The sequence below is a fragment of the Solanum pennellii genome, chromosome 3, assembly GCF_001406875.1.
Source record: "Solanum pennellii chromosome 3, SPENNV200".
Lineage (NCBI taxonomy): Eukaryota > Viridiplantae > Streptophyta > Magnoliopsida > Solanales > Solanaceae > Solanum > Solanum pennellii.
This window is the reverse complement of record NC_028639.1, coordinates 31436981-31445939: the sequence shown is the minus strand read 5'-3', so window position 1 is coordinate 31445939 and position 8959 is coordinate 31436981.

The following is an 8959-nucleotide window of genomic DNA, read 5'->3' as shown; positions in this document are numbered from 1 at the left end:
GAGGATTTTCCCGATGTGGGTACCGGTATGTTGAAAGACTTTCATATTGATGTTTATGCTTGTAATGGGAGGGAAGACAATCAATATATAATTGGTAAGTAAAGATATGGACTGGGTTCTCACTAGTACCAGTAATTTGAAAATGATAGACATTTAGCGCATTCACTCGTTTTTTCTTTCTGATTGGCCAACTCAAAGAGGGAAATACAAGGGGTGTTAGCGTTATTTTTTTCTTCGCCTGCCACTTGGAATAGAGAGTCGTTGTCATTCTTCGCTTTGTTTGAGAATCAACTGCACATGAATAGGCTCTTTTTTAGGCCTTCAAGGAGGAAGCAATTTTTTCCCAAAATTTCGGGGAAAATCAAATGAAATTCTACAATATTTTCTTTATTAATCATTCTAGATTATTTTCTTTGCATGTAAAGACCATTTCCTTCCTGAGTACGTTCACCCACTCCGCCAACCAAATCCTAAGAAAATTTGAAAATCAAGCAAGAAAAAACCTTTTATATTTTATTCTTCACGTCCAGGATAACATTTGGGATCATTAGATAGGATTGAAAGGTCGCTTTGCATTGGATTCTCTTTAACCTCCCCACAATGATGGCTCTGTTGTCTTAGAGACCGAATAGATACCGTCTGTGATCCATGGATCTCCGATCGGGAAATCGTATCCAAGCTCCGTAGCTAGTCTCTGCTCTTTGGACGGGAACAACCATTCTAACTCTTCTCGGGGGATTCCACCCACAAACACAAAGTTTATGGCTGACTAGTATTGTCCATCACCATTTAGATATTGCATTTATTTACCTCTTTCCTTGTTGTTTCCCCGTAAAATGAACAAAAAAAGAAATGCCTTTGAGTGAGACAAGAATGTTGGAGTGAAGCTTCCCCAAGTCCATAGATTTATTCCCAATCCCACCATGTTCTCTCACTAACTTGAATAGCTTATTTTCCTTCTCAACTCAAGCTGATCTAAATATCATGTCTACAACCAGCAATGCCCTATTGGTCTAATTTCTATTTCCCCTTGGTATCGGTAAAGGGGCTGGTAAGCGCTTCCCAAATAGATTCCCTTCTCCTCCTCGGACACCGAACAAAGGGAACCATTTCCCAATCAGGTATGGAGCACACAATTTTGTTCAAACTTTCTCTTTGTCTTTACTACTCGATCGGAGGGAGTAGATTTCGAGTCGCAAAATACAAATTCAACATTTTGAAAATAGGACCTAGTAACTATTGCCTTAGAATGCATGAATGATTCTTGGATTTGAATCTCCAAATTTCGGTTTACTAATGGCATAAGAAAATACAACCAACTTGATATATGATATATAACTAATCAGTTCAATATGGAATTTTGTAATTAAAAAATCCTTCTCAATTTTAATAATAAATATAACAACATTTATCAGTATATGTAAACCCCCAAGATAAATTTTTAGACGGATATATGTTAGTTATATATGTTCTCGATATAGAATTATCAGATATCAGAAAAGTATCGTACTTACAATTTGAATTTTGAATGATGGAAAATTGAAATTATGTTTCCGGAGTGCAAAACCAATGTTGCTGCAAATAGAACATAAAATGACAATAAAAGAGAAGAAAGATATTATAGATATCTCCACATGTGTTTAAGCCATGCAAACCTTCTTTTCTTGTACGCTTAACAATTGTATTCTACTTAAAAAATTTGTAAACAAAATATCTCTCTTCTTTTTGAATCATTTGTTTAACAATGAAATCCTTAAAATTTCAATGAGATATATAAATCATTTTTCAAATTCAAAATGTTCATAATTGAGGCTACACAAAATCAGAGCCAGAAAAGGGCTTGATCCCTATGCTACCTTGTCTTTTGTGATGCCATATGTGGGTATGAAGTTTGATGTTCTTCCGAATATGTTGATAGACCCTTTTCCCCTCTCTACTCCTATTGGTGAATCTGTTGTGGCTAGGATAGTCTATAGAAGTTTTTTCATCTCCTTTTCCCATAGAGTCACTATTGTTTATCTTATAGATCTTATATAATAAATTTCAATGTTATTCTTGGTATGGATTGACTTATTCTTTTTGTACTTATATTGATTATAGAACCCTATAATTCAATTTGTAGTTTCCAAATGATCACATCCCAGAGTTGAAAGGGAGAAATTATATGCCTAGAGCCTGTTTGTTTCTTGTCTTAAAGCTATAAAATAATTTCTTAAGGTTGCATATATAATCTTGTTTGGGTTGGGATATGGATTTTGAAATCCCTACTCTTGATTCAGTCCCACTGTTAATGATTTCGCAAAAGTATTTCCATGACTTACCCGGTATTCTACCCGAAAGGAAAATAAACTTCGGTATTGACCTCATCCAAAATATTCAGCCTATCTCTATTCTTCCATTTTATATGGCCCAGGTATAACTTAAGGAGCTAAAAGAGAAATTGAAAGATCTATTGGATAATCCGGCCAAGCATATCTTCTTGTGGTAGTCTAGTTTGATTTGTTCGAAACAAAGATGGTTTACTTCGTATCTGTATTGACTACTAGCAGTTGATCAAGGTTACCATTAAAACAAATATCCTCTTCCATGGATAGAAGGGTTGTTTGATAAACTACAAGAAACAAGTTACTTTTCTAAGACTGGAATCTAGTCAGGTTATCACCAATTGAGGATGAAGGAAATGACATTCCGACGATGGCTTTTTGAACTTGGTATGAACATTACGAGCTTTTTGTAATGTCCTTTGGCTTAACAAATGCTCCGACCTTATTTATGCATTTGATGAATAGAGTGCTTAGACAATATATTGATATGTTTGTGATTGTGTTTATCGATGACATTTTGATTTACTCAAGGTGGGAGGATGAGCATGCAGATTATTTGAGGATTGTGTTGCAAGTCCTCGGGGATCAACAACTCTTTGCAAAATTTTGTAAATGCGAGTTTTGGTTAATATTCATGGATTTTCTTTGTCATATAATTTTTGGAAAGGGTATTGAGGTAGATCTTTAGAAAATGGATGCGGTTAAGAATTGGCCTAGACCTCTATCCTCTTCAGATATTAAAAGTTTCTTGGGTTTGGCTAGTTACTATAGAAGGGTTTTGAAGGGTTTTCTTCGATTTCCTCTACATTGACGACATTAACCCAAAACAAGGTTAAGTTTGTATGGTCAGAAATGTGTGACATGAGTTTTCAAGAATTTACATATAGACTTACCTTAACTCTAATGTTGACCTTAGTAGAAGGATCCGATGGGTTTGTGGTTTATTGTGATGCCTCAATAGTGTTCTAGGTTGTGTCCTTATGCAAAAAGGAAAAGTTATTGCTAATACTTTACTACAATTTAAGGTTCATGAAAATAACTATCCTACTCATTATTTGGAACTAGCAACGGTTGTTCTTGCCTTAAAGATTTAGAGGCATGACTTATATAGTGTTCATAATGATGTCTTTACCAACCAAAAAAGTTTGCAATATGTGTTCAAGAAAAATGATCAAATTTTTTGCCGAACGATGTGGCTTGAGTTGTTAAAGGATTATCACATGAGTCCCTTTATAATCCCGGCAAGGTGAATGTGGTGGCGGATGCTCTTAGTCGATTATCTATGGGTAGTGTTGCTAATATTGAAGATGATAATTTAGAGTTGGTTCAATATGTTCATAGATTGTCCTGATTGTGTATTCAGTTGGTTAACTCCACCACATGCGGTGTTATGGTTCAAAATGGTTTTGAATCATCTTTTGTGGCAGTTGAAAAGCCAAGCAAGGTCTTGACCCAATTTTAATTGAAGTGAAAAAAGCAGTTCTTAAGATTTGTCTTGAGGCTTTCTCTCCGGGGGGATATGGTGTACTTTGATATCAAGGTTGGTTGCATGTTATCGATGTTGACGATTTGAGGGTTTAGATTTAATTGGAATCCCATAGTTATCGATATTCCATTCACCCGAGAGCCACCAAGATATATCGTGACTTGCAAAAGTCTACTAGTGGAATGGGATTAAGCAGGATATCACAGAATTTGTGCTAAATGTCCTAATTGTCAACAAGTGAAAGTTAAACATCAAAATCTAGGAGGTTTGTCCCTAGTATTAGTATTCCTACTTAGAAGTGAAAAGATTTGAATATGGACTTTATTATCGATTTACCTTGCACTCAGCTACAATATGAATCGATTTGGGTTATTGTAGATTGTATGATGAAGTCATCTCATTTCATCCCCGTAAAGGTGTCTTATTAAGAGAAAGATGATAAGTTGTATTTGAGGGAAATGTTTAGGTTGTATGGAGTGCTCATATCTATTATCTCTAACCGTGGTACGATTTACTTTTCAATTTTGGAAATCTTTTCGAAAGGGCCTTAGTACTCGTGTTAAGCTTAGTAGGTCTTTTCACCCGCAAACCGATGGGCTAGTGAAACATACTATCCAAACTTTAGAAGATTTGTTGAGAGCTTGTGTGATTGAATTCAAAGGAAATTGGGATGATCATTTGCCTATGATTGAATTTGCTTAAAATAATAGCCATAATGCATGCATTGGTATGACTCTTTTGTAAGAGATGTAGATCTCTTATAGGTTGGTTTGAAGTTGGTGAAGTTGCCTTGATAGGTCCTGATATGCTTTAGGTTGAAGTTGATTTTTATCTCCTTGGATATGTGCATTATGTGATTGCCTTCATTTTAGGCTTTTACATCATCTTCCCACCCTGCTTATGATGTCTTGAGTTCCATTTGAGGATGAATGTTTTCAAGATGGAGATATTGTAACACCTCAGATTAGAAAAGAAGGAAAATGCAGTTTTTAGGCTGGTGTATGTGTATATGGACCGTAGAAGCTTATATGGACTGTAGGTGGCAACCGTGGAAGTGAGAAAATAATATCTTAAAGCAAGTCTCAGTATCTTTTTTTTTTTATGATTTACCAAAACAACCCTTCATTCCATGTACGAGTTGTAGATAGGTCTCATAGGTGAACCCCCAGACATAGTAAAATTTTAAATCTTAAAGTTGGTTCCTACTGATAGCATGTACGAACCGTAGAAAGACCTACGATCCATTCATGGGATCCGTTAAAAGTTGTCAAATTAAGATTCTCTAATCATCATCTACGGTTGACTAGTAAGATCTATAGAATGACCAACAGACTGTAGGTCTAAACCGTAGATGGGGGTTGACAATTACTTTTTAGGATTTATGTCTTTTTCCTAATTGTTTTAGCCCAAGATCCAGTCGTTTTGCCTTCCATGCTAAGCTATATATAACATTTTTAATCCTCAAATTAACCTTTTTCAACTCATTCTTCAATTTCCTTAAAAATAACCCAAGTTATCCTCCCAAATTCTCTCAAGAAGAAGAAGAACTAGGTTCAACTACGAGTCTCAATCCTCCAATCATTGTGGGTTTTTAACATCAAGGCATGATAGTTTTCACCAATGGAGTCCTTTCCTCCATAGGGTTCCAAAATTCTCCAGCTATACAAGTTATATTCTCCGATCAAAGTTAGGGTTTTATTCAATCTTCATGAGTTCCTTCAAAGTATGACCTAATTAACTATTTTCTATCCTTTTATGCATGACTTGAAGTAATTACATGTTTTAAAGTTGAATTCACATGAACCCATGCATGATCCATGATTTTTGGACTATGCTCATATGATGAAGCTTATGGGCTATTAAAGGTGAATTTATGAAGTTATGCATGTTTCCTTACGAAATTGATATCATGATCTAAGGTTGCTTTGAGAGCAAAGCGTCACTGTTTTTGTTGTTGTTGTGAAAGGATTTCTCACATACAACTCAAAACATGATCATGAAAGGGTTTTCTCACAAAAAGGATTCATAAGGTTGAAAGGTTTTCTCACCTAAGTTGAATTTACATTAAGGAGTTATTCTAAATGAACCTATCTTGGATTGACTACTTAATTTTGTCTTTCCATGGATAATAATATGAATATGATTAATGACTATTCCGTGTTATTTATGCTTATCACCGGTTGGACTAGTGATGATTACCCATGTACCACATGTTATATAAAGTCTTAGGCCTAACTCACACCCCAAAATCTAGCTCAAAATGGGGGAGGATTGTCCAAGCCTTATAAGGACTCCACCCATCTCATACCATCGATGTGGGACTTTTTTCATTCTTTGACACCCCACCTCACGCTCAGTGCTTAGCATCTGGTGCATGGGCAATTTTTAATTTTGAGGGCCCCAACATCGGGTGAGACGAGCCCTACTCTGATACCATGTTAATTAGGTCTTAGACCTAGATCACACCCCAAAAGCTAGTTCAAAGGGAGGAGGATTGTTCAAGCCTTATAAGGAGTCCACCAATCACCATCGATGTGGGACTTTTTTCATTCTTTAACACCGTAAATATGTGCCACTATAGGATTGTCTCAGATAGACATTAGCTAGTTGATTCACTTTAACTCATATTTATGGTTCTTACCTTGGCAAGTAAGGATATCTCTTTTCAGTGTGGGATAGACATCGAATTTCATGTTATATATCACTTGGTCTATGTCGGTCAAAGGTAAACTTCCTACAATAATGAACCAAGGCTACTTTCTAAAGTATCTCACAAGTATTTTTGTAAGATATTTAGCTTGGATTGACCATGATTATGACTTATGTTTTCTGACATGTTATTTTGTGATTTAGCTTGGTTATTGCATGTCATATAAAGTCCCCTTTGCATGATTTCATAACTCTTATGCATTACTATCATACTTGGTACATTCTATGTACTAATGCCTACATTATTTCACTAATTTAGGATCCGATATTTTGTACTTCATGAGATCGGTATTTGGATAAAATAAAAATACTGACTTCATGAAGTCAGTTTTTGGATGAAATAAAAATACCGATCTCATGATCTTGGTATTTGGATATGGATGAAATAAAAATACTGACCTCATTAGGTCGATATTTAAATGAAAGATAAATATCGATCTCATGAAGTCAGTATTTTGATGAAGCAAAAATACCGACCTCATGAGGTCGATATTTGGATGAAGAAAAAATACTGACTTCATGAGGTCGGTATTTGGATCAAATAAAAATACCGACTTCATGATGTCAGTATTTGGATGAAATAAAAATACCGACCTCATGATGTCGGTATTTATACCGACTTCATTAGGTCGGTATTTAGATGAAAGATAAATACCGATCTCATGAGGTTGGTATTTAGATGAAGTAAAAGTACCGACCTCATGAGGTCGATATTTGGATGAAGAAAAAATACCGGCTTCATGAGGTCGATATTTGAATGAAATAAAAATACCGACTTCATGATGTCAGTATTTGGATGAAATAAAAATACTGACCTCATATGTCGGTATTTGGATATTGAACAAAATAAAAATACTGACCTTATTAGGTAGGTATTTAGATGAAAGTTAATACCGATCTCATGAGGTCGGTATTTAGATGAAGTAAAAATATCGATCTCATTAGTCCGATATTTGGATGAAGAAAAAATACCGACTTCATGAGGTCGGTATTTGGATGAAATAAAAATACCGACTTCATGATGTCAGTATTTGGATGAAATAAAAATACCGACCTCATGATGTCGGTATTTGGATATTGATGAAATACAAATACTGAAAACAAAATATGTTTATTCATTTATTTTATTTAATACCGAAGTCAAGAAGTCGGTTTTTATTGTAATTAATTTTTTTCACCAAAAATACCGACCGTTTGAGGTCGGAATTTTTTTCCCTCCTTATTTTGCCTAAAAACCAACTAGATTTATTATTTTTAACAATACTGATCTTCGGAGGTCGAAAATTATCGACATCATTTGAGGTCAATAATGTTTAGATCGGTATTCACTGTTTTTTGAGTATATATACTCGTGGCTAGTAGATTCTTTTGGGCTATTATAGATTGGTGATTCCTCATGATCTCTTGGGTTATTGAAGATTGGTGAGTCCTCATAAATATATTTCATATTTCATAAGCTTCATCATGTATTCATAATCAAAAATCATGAATCATGCATGGATTCGTATGAATTGTTATCAGATATATATTTCATTTTAATCAATTCTTTTTCATTACTTGCATCAAAATACGTTTATAAGGTAATTACCTTATAGATTTCATTAAATTAAAATTAGTCACATTATATTTTAATTTTGTTCATTTATTTCATTATAGAACGACATCAAATTGTATACTCAATCAATACTTTTACCCTTTTTTTAGGAAATGTATATTATTTTTATAAAAAAAAATGTTTTATAGATTAAAAAAATAAATTAATTAGACTTTATTAAAAGAAGTAGAAAAACAAAAAAAAAAGCGATGATGTAGGAAAAAAGAGAAAAAATGATTATTTCTCAAAATTAATATTTTAAAGTAAAGTTCAAAGGTATAAATAATTGGCATAATGCGTAAATATGTGTTCTCCCTTACTTCAACTCACATTTATGTTCTCTACTTTGAGTGTCAACAAGTAAACAATTAAATTTATATAATACTGAATAAATAAATAAATACATACGTATTCGTAATATTCTATATAACAATTCGTGTTTTATGTAACGTTTTACACATATTATGTCACGTAAAATTCATATATCTATTTTTGTACACTCAATTGTGGGGCATAAACAAGTTAAAGATATTATGGCTAAATAATTTATGCCCCTAGAAAACAAAAGGAGAGATGTAGAAGGTAGGGATGTGTGGGGTGAGGGACAGGAAGTTGAATGAGTAACAAATGGAATAATTAGGAAAGGTCACATCAATGTCACGAGACAAGTTTAATTCCCTCAACCTCCCATGCCCATATACTATAACGTGAAAAGATACTATTAAACAACTCTCTGACTTTGCTTTTATTACACTCTCTACGACCCGCCTCCGAAGCCTCTTCTCTTGGGCGACTTCACTTTCCTACTCTTTCATATATATATATATATATATATATATATATATA